A 16,213-nucleotide genomic window follows, 5' to 3' on the forward strand; every position below is an offset into this window, starting at 1 on the left:
GGCAGGACAAGAAGCAATGGGTGGAAACTAATCAAGGAGAGAAGTAACTTAGAACTAAGGAGAAATTTCCTGACAGTGAGAACAATTAATCAGTGAAACAACTTGCCTCTATAAATTGTGAATGCTCCACCACTCGAAGTTTTTAAGAAGATGTGAGATAACCATTTGTCTGAAGTATTGTAGGGTTTCCTGTCTAAGCAGGGCGTTGGACTAGAAGACCTCCAAGATCCTTTCCAACTCTATTATTCTATTCTAATCCAATAAATCTTCACTCAGTCGGCATAGTTTCTAGCCTGTAACCCCTTCCTCAATGTTTATGCTGTTTCATCTGGATGAAACTGGAACATTCTAATCTATTTAATGCATCTTTATCTGGGAAAGAACCAAGGCTTCTAAACTTCACCAGAACATTGTGAACATCACTAGAAAAATAATTTCTGAGAGGACTCCCTGAACCCAAAACAAAGAGGAGAATCTTCTCCTCTTTCTCTTTCAGATGAACAAGGCATTGAGTTTTTAAGTTGCTGCTGCCCTGAGGGTAAGGATGGATAGATGAGATATATGGGCTTTTATGTTGTAGATTTTTAAAGTTGTGAGTTGCCCAGAGTCACCGTTATGTGAGATGGGCGGCCATATAAATTTGTGTAATAATAAAATAAATAATACCGGTCTAAAAGTGGCATCAGTGATGGCTCACTGTTGAATTCCATCTTTGTAAAGTCGGCAAAGGTTACCAGGGGCAAATTCCCTCCAATAATGAGATCACCAGGCCTGTAATAATCCTCCAGAATCTTCAAAGGGTTCCTAAGTATACATACACTTTGCATTATCTTATCAGTCGTTGTTGAAGGCAGGAGCCACAGGAGAAGCAACAGGAGAAGCAGCTCCTTCATGATCCTCACCTTCCTTCCTGAATCAAAAATCAATGTGTCAGCATTCCGAGTAATGCACCCATTGGAAGGAGAACTCTGAGGCAGGTAGATTCCTCAAAGAACATGTTTATTGGATACATCATATCGGCACAGCCAGTGAAAACCAACTCTGAACATTCCCACGGTTTTCACCTAATTAGAAATAGAATAACAGAGCTGGAAGGGACCTTGGAGGTCTTCTTGTCCAACCTTCTGCCTAAGCAGGAAACCCTATGCCACTTTAGACAAATGGTTATCCAAAATCTTCTTAAACACATCCAGTGTTTTAAAATTAAAAGAGTAAAATTTCCCCCCTCCCAGGTGTCACCAGTCACATTTTCCAATGAATACAGCTGGCAGGCTCCTCTCCTCCTTCATCAGCCACCTATTACGATGACCTTGGTTCCCACAGGAAAAACTTTTTATTTTGACTGTTACAGTAGGTGAGCTAACTACTTCCCCCCTCCCTTTCCCCTCTCAGGCTTCGTGGCAGCTATGAGGCAGCCCAAGATGGCTTCAGCCAGGTCTGTTTCAGAGTTGACATTATGTTCATCAAAAGCTGGATTTAGTCCCCAGGAAATCTCACTCAGACTTGAACACAGCAGTCTATGCAACTTGGGTGGCTTCAGGGCAAATTTATATCAAGAATGCTTCCACTTGCTTGTGTTTGAGTTGTCATCCAAGGGAAAATTGATACCTGTTAAGTTTCACTCTTAGCAAGAAATTACACTTCTGTGAAAGACACGCTGAGGAGACATGTCTAGCCTTCCTTGGGTGAGCCCAGAACTTATTTCTTTCAAGCAGGTTTTATCTTAGAAATTTTTTCTGGGTAGAAATCCACAGGGGATACATTACGAATTACTGTTCTTCTGATAATTGCAAGGCAGACTAACATTCTACCCTCCTTAGCAATAGTGTCTCTTCATATACCAGAAGAGGAAAAACATGTTTGTGTCTTTTATTGATGCAAGGATCAGATGGACTTGAGGGTCAGGATACAGGTGGTATTCGGCCTACCTGAAACTGAGTACCTGCACCCAAGATCGAATCTGTCCTGTGCCTTAGTTTGTTTGGACAGAGTTAGAGTCAAGGGGAAAAGTTTCAGAATAACAGAGTTGGAAGGGACCTTTGAGGTCTTCTAATCCACCCCCCTGTTCTGGAAAGAAACCCTATATCATTTCAGACAAATGATACTCTTAAAAACTTCCAGTGTTGGTGCATTGACAACTTCTGGAGGCAAGTTGTTCCATTGGTTAATTGTTCTAAATGTCAGGAATTTTTTCCTTAGTTCTATGTTGCTTCTCTCCTTGATGATGTTCTGATCCATTACTTCTTTCAGAAAACAATTGAATAGTAGGAAGGAATTCTACAAAGCCTCGGGAAGCAAATGCTCACATTGAACCTAATCCTTTAAAACGCTAAAATATTTTTTAGAATTCAGTTAAAAGGAAAAAAAGGCATGCTTCTGGCTTTGTATATCAAGCTGGGATGACCATCATGCGTTGAGTGACTGTGCAGACTTTACAGGAATGCAGTTGTCATAGAGCACACATAACACAGAGATGGTTAAAGCAATATGTATAGCGCTGACATTATCATCCCAATCAGAAAATCCACCACTATCAGCCAGTCTCAGCTTGGACACTTAGGGAAGAAAGACCCTTGATTCCCTTAATAGAGAAAAGTTATATTCTTACTAAGGTGAAGTGGTTACAGTCTAAGCAAAGCCAGATCTGAATATTCCCGTGCAATTTTGGCATATTTTCCTTCTCCCAAGTCTTCTCAGGTCCTTCCCACTTTTGATCATCTGGTCAGTGTCCACTAGCATTCAAAACAATTGTTTTGGTAATAGTTCTGGTTTGGGCACCTTCTTGGTGGAGGTTTGCATTCTCTTCTCATGAGTATGTCCTTGGATCTCTCAACCGTTGTCTGCGATTGGCGTCTCTGATTCCTGTCATTTCCCCCCTTACGCTCCCTTGTCCTATTCCCACTCGCCCCGTTTTTTGGCAAGATGCCGGCAATGGGAAGTGAAGCTGAAGTGACGTGCTGGCAGATCTGACGGTCACATTGATGAGGTAGCACAGCAGCATTGGATGAGTAGTTAAGAATTTAAATTCTACCATAAAAAAATTAAATGAATAGAAGCATGGAATTCTACAAAGCCTCAGGAGACTGTAAAAAAAAGCACATTTGTTCAAAAGCAATGAGATGGGACCAAACCCTTTAAAACACGAAAATAGTAAAATATTTAATTAAAAGGAATAAAATTAGAAAATATCCTGTTTGAAATAATGAACACCAAGCTTTGTTTCTACATAGACCACTGGGTCTCACTGGGGACGACTAGAAGGCAAGAAATGAAAAACACTGCATGATTATTGCTGAAACAGGAATATTTATTTGTTTTTTGTTTGTTTGTTTATTTATTTATTTATTTATTTATTTATTCAATTTACACATCTACCCAACTCAACCAATTCACTCCTATTAGGAGCAGTTATAGCACTTGAGTAAGGCCTTATTAAACGGATCTGTTTCTTCTTCTCTGTCATGTTTTAGAAATATCATCAGATACTAAACATGCCTCAAAGATAAATATGTTTCCCATCCCTTCATGAATTAGACATTTTTGTTCCTTATTATATTTTCTTTACAATTCAGATGGGGCCTCAGTAGAATAATGTAGCATTTGGGGAAAAAGATACAAGCCAAGAGACCAGCCCCAGAGGCCAAGATGGAGAAGATCTCCACGGCCACCATGGACTTCCCTTTGGTGCTCAGGTAGGTGGGAAGGAAGGAGATCCAAACGCTGCAAAAGATCAGCATGCTAAAAGTAATGAATTTGGCTTCGTTAAAACTATCAGGCAATTTCCTAGCCAAAAAGGCCATGATAAAACTCACGAGGGCCAGAAAACCCAGGTAGGCCAGGACAGTGTAAAACATTGAAGCTGAGCATTCATTACATTCCAAGATTGTCTCTCCTATCAAGGAGTGGAAATCCAAGTTAGGAGATGGGGGAGAGGTTATCAGCCAGATGGCACAAAGAACCGCTTGGACAAGAGGACAGGATACAACAATGCAATTGGTCAGTGATTTTCCTAAGAATTTCCTTGTCTTGTTCCCCGGCTTGGTAGCCATGAAAGCCAGTACCACCATGATAGTTTTTGCCAAGACAGAGGAAACTGCAAGAGAAAAGAGAATGGCAAAGGCAGTTTGTCGGAAGAGACAGGTGAGCTTCCTCGGTTGACCAATGAAAAGGAAGGAGCAGAGGAAGCAGAGCAGGAGGGAGACCAGGAGGAGGTAGGTGAGATCTCGGTTGTTGGCCTTGACGATCGGTGTGTCACGATGCTTATGGAAAATTGCTAGGACTGCCAATGTGATCAAACAGAGAGAAAGAGTAAGAGATGCCAAAGTGTATCCCAGGGTATCTTCATAGGAAAGGAAGTGGATCTTCTTGGCAATGCAGTGGTCTTTGTCCTTGTTGGGATATTGGTCTTCTGGACAAAGGTCACAGTGAACTGCATCTGAAAACAAGAATCTTTGTCTTAAGTATTTCAGAGGCACCCACAGTTAGCATTATCTCCAATCCAGCCAAATATCTAATGTTTGACTCTTTTCTGTTAGGTCCAATTCAAGAAGAATGTAAAGAAGGGATCCCATAGACAATTTGGGATGCCTTTAATGGAAAACTGTCCTTGATTCCAGATGCCTGAGAATTAAATGCCTGGAGATTAGATGTCCTTCTCCTGTCACTGGACATTTATTTTATTATTTTGGCTTTCTTTGTGAGTGAAAAATTGGCACTTCATTCTTTCCCCCTCTTTATATTTAAAGCCTCAGAAGATTGACTGATCTATCAGTCAGGAATCCTGCTATTTGCTGTTTTATCTCAGGGGTGAAATCCAGCAGGTTCTGACAGGTTCTGGAGAACCAGTAGTGGAAATTGTGAGCAGTTCAGAGAACCGGTAGCAGAAATTTTGAGTAGTTCAGAGAACTGGCAAATACCACCTTTGCCCGCCCCCAGAGTAGGTTGGGAATGGAGATTTTGCAATATCCTTCCTCTGGAGTGGGGTTGGAGTGGAGAGTTTCCCCTGCCACGCCCACCAAGCCACGCCCACCAAGCTACACCACACCGACAGAATCAGTGGTAAAAAAAATTGGATTTCACCACTGCATTATCTGTTGTTGTGTCATAAGACCAGAAGGTGACACACACACACAGGGAGATGCACAAGTGCGCACACACAGAGATGTTGAACAGCAGTGGGTGAGGAAATGAGTCAATTTTTCCCATCATCCTCTCAGAATTTTTTTTTTTTCAGAGAGGAGCTAACAGACATTGGTAGATGGATCCTTTTTCCTGACAGGCTACAAGTTTCCAGGGAGATTGAGGGTCCTGATAGAAGCAGCACTATAAGGAATATCAGTCTTGAAAACCTGGACACACTGTGCCATTCATTCCGAAAAAGTATTAGTAGTTGGTTTTCCCATTGTTATGGAAAAGGACATATGGAAAGGACAGCCATTTTTTTTTACAAATTGCTGCTTTGAATCCACCCTGGGTGAGGAGAGCAGTCCTGCCAGGGTGGGAAGTTAGACTGTGCAGGCAGGACAATTGAAATCTGTATTCTGAAACGGGCCAAACCTAGCACTCCCTGACTCTGTGGTTACTTCCCCAAACCCCCATAACTTTAACCTTAGACTGTCTACTGTTGACCTCACCCCATTCCTAAGAGGTCTGCAAGGGACGTGCATAAGAGCACCAATGGGCCTGTCCTACTGTCTCCATTTATTCATATCCTCATCATAATCATGTTTGTACTTATATCTGTTATCTTATACATGTTTGCCAAATAAATAAATGACGAGAAAGCTCTTAATATTTTGTTCTACTGAACGTCTTCCTTGTTCCATTCGAAGGGTCCTCTACCTGTCTGATTAGAAATTATATTTTATTCTTGATACTGTTTCCAGAAATCACCCAAAATTTCTTAGTGTTTTCATCCAATGAAGAGCTTCCTGGATCCTGAAAGTTCTACCTTTCCAGTATACTCTACCTGTCTGATTAGAAATGGCCCCTTCTGGACAAGGGGCACATTGGTAGCAGCAAATCTGCTCGCCCTCTGGGACATGTCTCCTCTCTCCTGCCTGGCACCTCTTCAGGCCACACCTGGCAAAGGGCACCTTCTAAAAGAGAAAAGAAAGACTGGAGATAGTGTTATTTGATCACCTGATTGTAGGGACTCTGCAATGGCCATGATTTTGAGGACCAGGCATATGTAACATTCATTTGGTGCTATCATAACTTCAAATGGTGACTAGAGGAATGGTTGATCAATGCAATTATGTTCTTGATTTCTGCCTTTGAGTTACAGTCACTCAATCAGAATCAGAACAGAGCTGGAAGAAACCTTGCAGGTCTTCTAATCTGACTCCCTGCTCAAGCAGGAGACACTATACCATCTCAGACAAGTGACTGTCTTATCTCTTCTTAAAAGCCTCCAGTGATGAAGCACCTACAACGTCTGAAGGCAAGTTATTCCATTGGTTAATTGTATTCACTGTTAGGAAGTTTCTCCTTAATTCTAGGTTGCTTCTCTCCTTGATTAGTTTCCATCCACTGTTTCTTGTCCTGCTTTCTGGTGTTTTGGAAAATAAGTTGAACCCTCCTCTTTTTGGCAGCCTCTCAAATACTGGAAGACTGCTATCATGGCATCCCTGGTCCTTCTTTTCTCTAGACTAGCCATACCCAAGTCTTGCATCTGGTCTTCACATGCTTTAGCCTCCAGGCCTTTAAAGGTCTTAGTTGCTCTTCCCTGCACTTTTTCCAAAAATCTTTTTTTAAATGTGACCAGAACAGTCAGATGCAGTATTCTAGGTGTAGCCTTACTAAGACTTTGTAAAGCAGTGCTAATACTTTACATGATTTTGATTCTAACCTCTATGTTGCAATATTTTCAGGATCAGACTCAATAAATTTAGTAAGAGTTAAGAGTTCAAATATATCTCTCTTTATTTACACAAGGCATTCTATATTCACTGAATATTCACAGATAGAAGCAAGGAAAAGGGTGTATACAGCTCCTTATATATACAATGGGTGGAGCTAAGTATGGGAGTGGTGAATTATGAATACATTAAGAAGTGAAGAATAAATTAACCCCTGATACCCCGTTCATATACTATTTACACATTAGAGAATAAGGCATTTACATCTGACAAATCCCCCTCTAAATGCCGATTTGTTAAGCTACACCAATTACATTCAGATTCAGGACAATACAGGACATATAACTTGGAAGTCAAGTATTTATGCTGCTTAGAAGGTAGAGGCTTTGTCAGTATGTCAGCTAATTGTTCTGATGTTTCACAATGCACTGCTCTGATAAATCCATCTTGAGATAATTGTCTCACATGTTTAAATTTTATATCTATATGTCTGGACCTTTGTCCAATGGCGTCAGATCTAGATATTTCAATAGCTGCTTTATTGTCTTCATGTATAACAAAAGGTAAAGCAGGTTTTTTCCAAACATCTGAAATTAAATCATTAAACCATACAAGGTTATTTGCAGCTTTAGATAAACAAACATATTCTGCCTCTGTTGTTGAAGTGGCCACTAATTCTTGTTTGCCAGTGTACCAGTAAACTGGACAATCATTTAGGAGGAATACATAACCGGATGTACTTTTTCTACATGAGGTGTCTCCAGCCCAATCCGCATCTGCGTAACATGTGAGGTTTGGTTCCTTAACATTATTAGGTTCTAACATCAAACAAAAGTCTAATGTATTTTTCAAATATCTTAATATCCTTTTAACAGCTTCCCAATGGTACATTGTTGGTTTGCTGACATGTCTGGATAATAAATTGAGAGGTAAAGCGATATCAGGTCTTGTCCAGTTGGAAATATAAAGAAGTGAACCTATGACTGATCTATAAAACGTGTTATCTTTGAATTCAGGGGATGATTCATCAGCATTTCTTAGGAAGTCAGTTTGCATAGGAGTGTCACAAGGTTTGGCATCACTTAGATTACATTTGTTTAAGAGCTCTATGATCTTATCTCTCTGAGTAAGTTTGAATCCTCTTTTTGTCTTATTAATTTGAACACCAAGATACTTATTTACTTTGCCTAAAGATTTCAATGAGAAATGTTCATTTAGCTTAGTTACAAATGTTTCTCTTCTCTCTTTATGTTTACCTATGTATAAAATGTCATCCACATAGATCAATACAAATTCTACATAATTATCACCTTTTTTAACAAAGAAACAGTTATCAGCAGTAGTAGCATTGAAATCCATAGTTTTAAGTACTTTTACTAAACAATCATACCATCGTTTACCAGATTGTTTTAACCCGTATAAACTCTTGTTTAACAACCAAGTCTCATTCTTGTTTGTGTATTGACTGTGAGGTGCTCTTACATATATTTCCTTATCTAGTTTTGCGTGTAGATACGCAGTCTGTATGTCATATTGGAATACATCGAGATTGAGTGCTGATGCTACTACTAGAGCTGTTTTGACACTCTCAGTTCTTACTGTGGGGGAATATGTGTCAGTATAGTCCTCCGGATATTTCTGTGCATAACCTTGTGCAACTAGTCTGGCTTTGTATAATGTATTGCCTCCCTCTAAGTTTTTAATTTTATATATCCACCTAGTACCAATAATTGTTTTGTCTTTTGGAGCAATTGCAGGTGTAAATACATTTAATCCTTGTAAACTTTCCATCTCTTTTTTCATTGCTAATTCCCATTTTTCTTTTTCTTTACGAGGAAGTTTTAACACTTCCTCATATGTATTAGGTGTCGTTGATTCACCATCCATATGCATTATGTAATCCTTGTATTTATTTGGCATTTGATTTCTGGTGCTTCTAATTGTTTTTTCAGGTTTACTATTATTATCATGCAAATATCTTGCTTCCTTTTTTGTTAGTGTGTCTGTCTTTATTTTGTGTTGGCTATTTGTCCATGTTTTGTTTTTGTTTCTATGTTTGTTGTCATTTTGCTTTTCTATAATCCCTTTTTCTTGGGATTTTGCATCTTTGTTGTTACTTGGAAATATTTCATTAAGATGTATTTTAGACCAGTTGGCCTGCTCATGGAACACAGCTGTTCTGGAAACTATAAATTTGTTATTATTATCAATGAATCTGTATCCTTTAGTGCCTGTCTCATATCCCATAAATCTGAGCCTTCTGGACACATTTTCTCCCTTTCTTCTTAATTGTTTAGGTATGTGTACGTCTGCAGTGACTCCAAATATGTGCATGTGTGCTAATTTTGGTTTCCTATTATACATCACTTCATATGGTGTCTTATTTACAATGCTGGACCAGGTTCTATTCTGTGTGTAATTGGAATAATGTAGGGCTTCTGACCAGAATTGTTTGCTTAAGCCAGCATCTTCCAATGTGCATCTAATCATGGTTTGTAACATTGAGTTCTTCCTCTCTGCAATTCCGTTCTGAAACACAGAAAATGGGCTAGATGTGTAATGTAACATTCCTTTGTCCTTCAGCCATTGGGAGAATTCTTTAGACATGAATTCACATCCCCTATCTGTCATGATTTGTTTTATTTTGGTATTGTGTTGTGTTTCTACGCGCTTATAAAATTCTTTAAATTTCTGAAAAGTCTCATCTTTGTGTTTTAATGTATAAACAAACCCATAGCGACTGTAATCGTCCACTATGGTCAAGAAGTAACGTTTTCTATAAGTGATTGATGGAGTTAGTGGACCAACTAAGTCCATGTGTACTAAATCAAAAATTTTGTTGGTTGACCTAGTTGATTTCCTTGGTCTGGGGCTAGTTTTTAGTTTTGTAGACTTACATACTGAGCATTCCAAATAGTTTTCACAATTTTTTATTTTAACACCTTCTGCGTGTTCAGTCATTTTTTGTACTACAGGAAAACTGGCATGTCCTAACTTCCTATGTAAAATATGAGCGCACTCATCATGAATTGGCTTACCTATTTTGGGTTTTTTCTCATTATGTGCATCTTTGTGATCATGAGCTATTTTACATTCATCATTGTCACTATTGCTAATGTTTTCATCATCTACTTCAATACAATCTTCCATATTTGAATCAATGTTATGTAACCATTTTTCTTTTGTTATTAAATAAGGTAGACCCCCTTTAATCATCACGGTACCTATATCTGTTTTATTTTTCTCCAAGGTCGCTTTTCCTTTAGAAAAGACAATGTTAATATCAAAATCCCTGCTTAGTTTTATGGCACTTAGTATGTTATGAGGTATTTCGGGTATTAGTAATACCCCCTCTATTTTTCCTAGGCCAGGTAAGGTTATATTCCCTCTACCTAATACTTGAACTTTTTCTTGGTTAGCTACCTTTATTACAAATTTATCTTCTACAAATGAAGATAGTATATTTTTGTTATTGGTGGTGTGATTAGTTGCTCCAGAATCAATAAGCCAATTATTGTTCTCAGATTGTTGTATGTTAGTGTTGTCTTGTTTATTTAATCCATTCAGTGAACCAGATTTTCTATCCTTTGAATTATCTCTGCCCCCTCTATTCTCTTTGTAATTTGGCGGGCTTCTATATCTATGTCTATCAATGGAAGACTGTCTGTAATTGTATTTGTTTCTGTATTGTGACCTATGTCTTTCTTTTGAAATTTTGGGGCAATCTCTTCTATTGTGTTCCCTAGATCCACAGTTGTGGCATCTAAATGTTTCATTATATTTTTCTTGAAAAGCTACTTTTCTATATGGTTTGTGTTCTACGTGATTGTTAGAGCGACTCCTCCTTGAATTGTCTCCAGCTATTAACTTATTGGATAGACTTTCTATGGATAAGTATCCTAGATTGATTGTGTCTAAATGTGACATATAATTATCCCATGATGGGTCAAGTGAGTTGATGATAACACTTTTCATTATTTGATCTGAAATCACCTCCCCCCTTAAATGCAGTTCAGCTCTTATTTTGTTTAAAGATATTAAGTGCTCACTTATGGAAACCCCTGGCTTTATCCTAGATGAAAAGAAATCTTTAGACATCCTTGTGGTAGTAGCTACACTGTCACTGTGAAATAGATTGAACATGCATTGAATAATTTCTGAAACAGTCAGATTTTGCTTAATGCTGTGGTACATAGCAGGAGATACACTAGAAATTAATAAGAAAAATGCTCTATGGTGTAAACAGTCTAATTTTAGAGTCCAAGGTCTTTTTGGGGGACTAGTGATAAAAAACAGTAAGTTTTCTTTCATAAAGACAACCTGGAGCTGCTGATACCATTCTTGTAAATTAATGCCATCTATCCTCAGCTTTGGGAAGTCACTGGGCAAATTTCCGACATTATTAGGTCCATTACTTACAACCTGAGGTAGTCCGTGGTCTCATAAATGCAGAAAGTTACAAAACGGCATGGGGATGCTCGCAACGAGCCTGCACGGTCTTCTCAGCAATTCATGTCTTCCTGGGCCGTTTGCGTAGTCTCGCGCATGCGCGTTGTCCATTTCGTCCCTGGAGTCGTCGTGAGAGGTTCTCGTCGTTGCGGCTCGCTCGTTCTGTTCTTCCTCAGATGAATCGGTCTCTGGCTCGATCTTGGGAGTCCTGACGATGTCGGCTGTCCTTTTTCTTCTTTTGAGAGCGTTGGTGCTTGCATCGGTTTGTGGCATGGGGCGGTATCGGCAGGGCTCTCTGGGTTCGGGCGTCGTCGCTCTCGTATTCAGGATGGGAGCGGGTAGATTTTGAGGCATTGGCTTGCTTGCTTGTTTCTTAGTTAGTTTCTTGGTAATTTTTAGTTTTGGCCCAAATGCAGCAAAAAGCGTTTTCATTGCTGATTTTATCTGATTATCTGTTGAATCACTTTCACTTTCCGATTCTGATTCTTCTGAGGTGTTTGAATTTTCTTTTTCGTTTTCGTTGTCTGGTAATGTTTTTCGCGCCAGAAATTTTGAATCGAGCTTTCTGATTGGCTCTGCTTCGCTCACCCTGGAGGTCTGTTGAAACCAAGATGGCTGCCATTCAAAATTTCGCGCGGGGTCACCGTTTTTCTTCTTCATAGTATTTTTTTCTGTAGTCATATCACTCACTATTTTTGGGTCTTTTGGTTTTTCAGTAGTGATGTGCTTCTCTCTCGCTGCTCCGCTGTTTTTCAGCATATCTTGGAGGTTCGCGATGAGGCTTTCATCATTCTTCTGGCTCTTTAATAGTTTAAATATCTCTGACCTGAGTTCGTTGTTTTCTATTTTGATTTCCTCCCGATCATCATTTTCATCTATTATTTCTTCGTCTTCAGTGGTGTATTCTTCGGATTCTTTCGAAATCGCGTTTGTGGATTCGTCGATTATTTCTTGATCCGTTTCCATTTCTTTGCTGTATGCCCTGGTGTTGGGCCTATCTCTCTTAGACATTTTTTTTATAGATTTTTTTTATTGAGTCAATTAACCATCCTCTGCTACCAGCTTGTTGCAATATTTTCAGGATCAGACTCAATAAATTTAGTAAGAGTTAAGAGTTCAAATATATCTCTCTTTATTTACACAAGGCATTCTATATTCACTGAATATTCACAGATAGAAGCAAGGAAAAGGGTGTATACAGCTCCTTATATATACAATGGGTGGAGCTAAGTATGGGAGTGGTGAATTATGAATACATTAAGAAGTGAAGAATAAATTAACCCCTGATACCCCGTTCATATACTATTTACATATTAGAGAATAAGGCATTTACATGTGACACTCTATTTATACAACCAAGAATTGTATATTCAAACATGAATCTGATTCATGAAAGCAGATCCTTCACCACACAACTGTTATCCTTTGTGAGTCAATCCACTTCTTTTCCAGTGAGAAAGACATTCTGCATCTTCATGAGAGAATGAATCTTTCCCTAAATTCAGAACATCTCCTTCCAGCCTACCTTTGTGGCCCAGATAATTGCATCCAGGTCGATGGTGAAATCCTTGTCTGGGGGAGCCTGGGGGTCTATTTGCCCAACTTTCACTGGGACATAAGAGAGATTGGGGGAAAAAATCCAGTTGAGAAGATCATATTGAGCTGATGCCAATCCATCTTCTGAGAAGAAGACTTCATCTCCAGCAATGCTGTTGAAGTGGACATTCTTCAAATAGGGAAGGAGCTGAAAGAAAAAAAGATACTTAGGAACTGGGATAATTAAAAATGACAAGCCATAGTTTCTATCATTCTATGATGACTATCATTTTAGGAGATAATTGGAAGCCTGTAAAGCTAAACCTGTTAGTGTGTTGGATATTTGAGTAATGAGGAGCAGTATCAAATCACAGGAATGTATCATGGAGATTCACAAAGGCTTCTTTTCACACAACAATCTTAGGAGTACAATAAATCTTATAATAAACAATTGGTCTGTGTTCACACAAGATGCTAAGCAACAGAAAAATAAAGGAAGAAAAATCCATCCCAGTTTCAATCCGGGAGGAAAATGCTGGAAATAAAATGGAGGCTGGCTACAAGGCTTATTTGGTTTTCTAGAAACTTCAGTCACAGCAGCATGTTTCTGGGGTGGCTGACCAATTGGCTGAGTGAGTGGATGGATTTTTATAGGGTTCTGGGATTTGGTGATTGAGATGCTCCAGGGGTGTTGTGCAAGGTAGTGCGCCTTGTGTCTTTTGCTATTCTAATGGTGGTGGGTAAATCCTTATATGTCCTAAAGGTCACGTCCTTTATTTGAGTGGGGGAATTTAAATTCTTAATCCCATCAGCTTCAGCCTTCTATGGGAGCTGTGGCTGAAGGCGTTTTGTTTATGAATAGATTGACCCAGACTTTCTTAATAGGTACAAAATATCCATCTCTAAAGAAGTAAGCTTGAGGCTATGGCAGGAAGACTGGGGCTGCTTTTTGCCTTTCTTAGGATTTTTTTCTCCATTTCTCCTTTGGGGAAATATAATATTCTGCCTTTTTTAATATTCCCCAATATATTTCATTCTGTAGGAGGTGGACGCTTCCCACAGAAGCTAAACTGAATTGTCTTTTTACAGGCTGGATTTAGACTATGTTCAAAATGAAACTTAGGTGACTCTGCAGATGTGGCCAGTGGGACTTCTGCTGATACTTTGAAGCATCTTGTACAAAGGAACTCAGATTATCATCTTGCGTTGGCTGACATCTCTTCCTTGGAATGGGAAACTCAGGGAACTTTTCAGATCTTTATAGGAAAAAACTTTCTCTAGGGATCTCATGGAAAACTGGCTAAGTTTACTTCTCCCTCCTACTTCTTCATCAAAACATTATACATAATTCATTTTACCATATTGTAAATAATTGGCATTTTTATTTGTTTTGAAAAATAGTTGGATGGGTAGTGTGAAAATTGTCTATGGAGATTCTCAGTCATCTCGGTTGTCCCAAAGGTGCCTTTTCAGAAGGAAACTGGACTTTGTTTTTTCTTTGAAGACATTTCACTTCTCATCCAAGAAACCTCTTCAGCTCTGACTGGATGGTGGGGAATGGAAGGATTCATACTTCTTACAGACAGCTGCTCTTTTGCATCCTTTTAGAGAGTTGTTGAGGGCACTTGGAGGTTAATTGCTGGGCAGAAAACATCCTTCAGCCAAGAAGGATCCACACCCATTTTTACTACTCAAGTGACCCTGAGGACACGGATAAACCTCCAAGTGGCCTCAATGTTCTGTAAACTAATGCAAATGAACAACTGTGTGCAAGGAATATAAGCGTGGAAATATTTACTACGTCAATCAAGAAACATCCATGGGATCTTTCTTCTCTAAAGATCTTTCAAATGGATGAAAACTCACTGAGGTTACCTGCCATGGTTGCACACTTGAGATCCTCTTTCCAAGCCTCATCATGGCTGATCGTGCTCCTGAGCCATGCATGGTATCTAATGCATGCGCCACAGCATAAATGGCATTGTAGATATTGTAGCTGAAATCCATCATGCTCACTTCAAACATGTAAGATGGCAGAGTCTGTAAATTCTCCTTTCCCGTACAGGGTTTTTTCCCCTTTTGAGGGATCTCTCCTGGTTTGTGGATCTTGCAGCCAAAGAGCCTTTCCCACCATGGAGGGAGAAAGACATCTCCTTGGGGGTTCAAGGGGTCTAAAGACAGAAGAAAGTGCCTGAATTCTGGGACATCGTGGCTATGATCCCTGAAATGCAAAGCACCGTGGAAATGCTTTATGATTGAAAAGAATTCCTTAGGTTCCAGTGCACTAACATCCCAATGAGAAGTCAGGATCCAAACTTTTCCAAATGGCACCTTAGTCTTATGTTCGTACACGGACAAAGTGATATATAGAGTTATAATTTTACTGGAGTCTCCAAACAAAACAATCACTTCAATTTTAAACCACGTTTGGAAAAATAATATTAATTTTAATACCGTATTCATATCCATATTTCACATTTTAGTGAAGGCCGGGCAGATCTCCTTCTCCTTGAGCATTGGCGTCAGAGTTGAGATGAAATGTTCTCCATTGTCAGTTTCTGGGGCCACCAGCCCAACCCAGTTCCACTGGAAATACAGGAGCAGCTGGATTAAACCCACATACTGAGAAGATTCCTTGGGATTAATCCGGAAGAAGGAAGGATAATTCTTTCTGTCTCCTGGAGTGATTTTGAAGAAATCAAAACCAAACTGCAGAAAGGGAGAATCTTGTTTTAGAAAGGAGTTTTTGAAAACAAGTTCAAAAGTTATGCTGATGTAAAGGGTCACCATCCTGTGGTTTTTGGCTCCACCAGTCAAGCTGTTTGACTTTGGTTGGAGTGAGAGTTCTCCATTTACGTTACAGTACAAAATGTCTTCAAGGAAAAACAAAGGAAGTCCAGTTGCTTCTTGAAAAAAGCACCTCTGGGACACCTATGACATAGTTTGCCTCCCTCTGGCATGTGAGAAGCCAAGAGAACAAACCATCAACCTGATTCACACAATAAATCAGACTGAAGAGTGGCTACATTTACAAAGAATCAGTCAGGAAGGAAATCATGGATTGAATTGTTTCAGAAAAACCTTATTGTTGACCTCTTTGTCATGGGGGTTTCAAGAAAAATATCCTGACAGACAAAATTCAAAAATAAATTATTCAACTCTTGCATGAGTTCTCCAAATCATGGACCCCTGATTGTCCAAAAATACCATTGACTTCGTCTTTGGATTCTGAGTGCGCTTCTGTTCTGTATCTGCTCCCTACTGATATCCTATGAAACCCCCTTACCTGTGGGACCTTGAAGATGCTGAAGATGGAGGCCATCTGCTTTGAGGATTTGGTGTTGAGATCTCCGATGACAGAGAGCAGA

At 39.3% G+C, this 16,213-nt stretch overlaps 1 pseudogene; it reads right to left on the minus strand.

Annotated features, from left to right (window-relative positions):
* Positions 1 to 3,530: 3,530 nt before the first annotated feature.
* The window catches only part of LOC148116271 (vomeronasal type-2 receptor 26-like), a 31,066-nt pseudogene continuing 18,383 nt past the window's right edge, over positions 3,531 to 16,213 (minus strand).

Source organism: Pantherophis guttatus, chromosome 1, assembly GCF_059756535.1.
Source record: "Pantherophis guttatus breed Tessera chromosome 1, ASM5975653v1, whole genome shotgun sequence".
NCBI lineage: Eukaryota > Metazoa > Chordata > Lepidosauria > Squamata > Colubridae > Pantherophis > Pantherophis guttatus.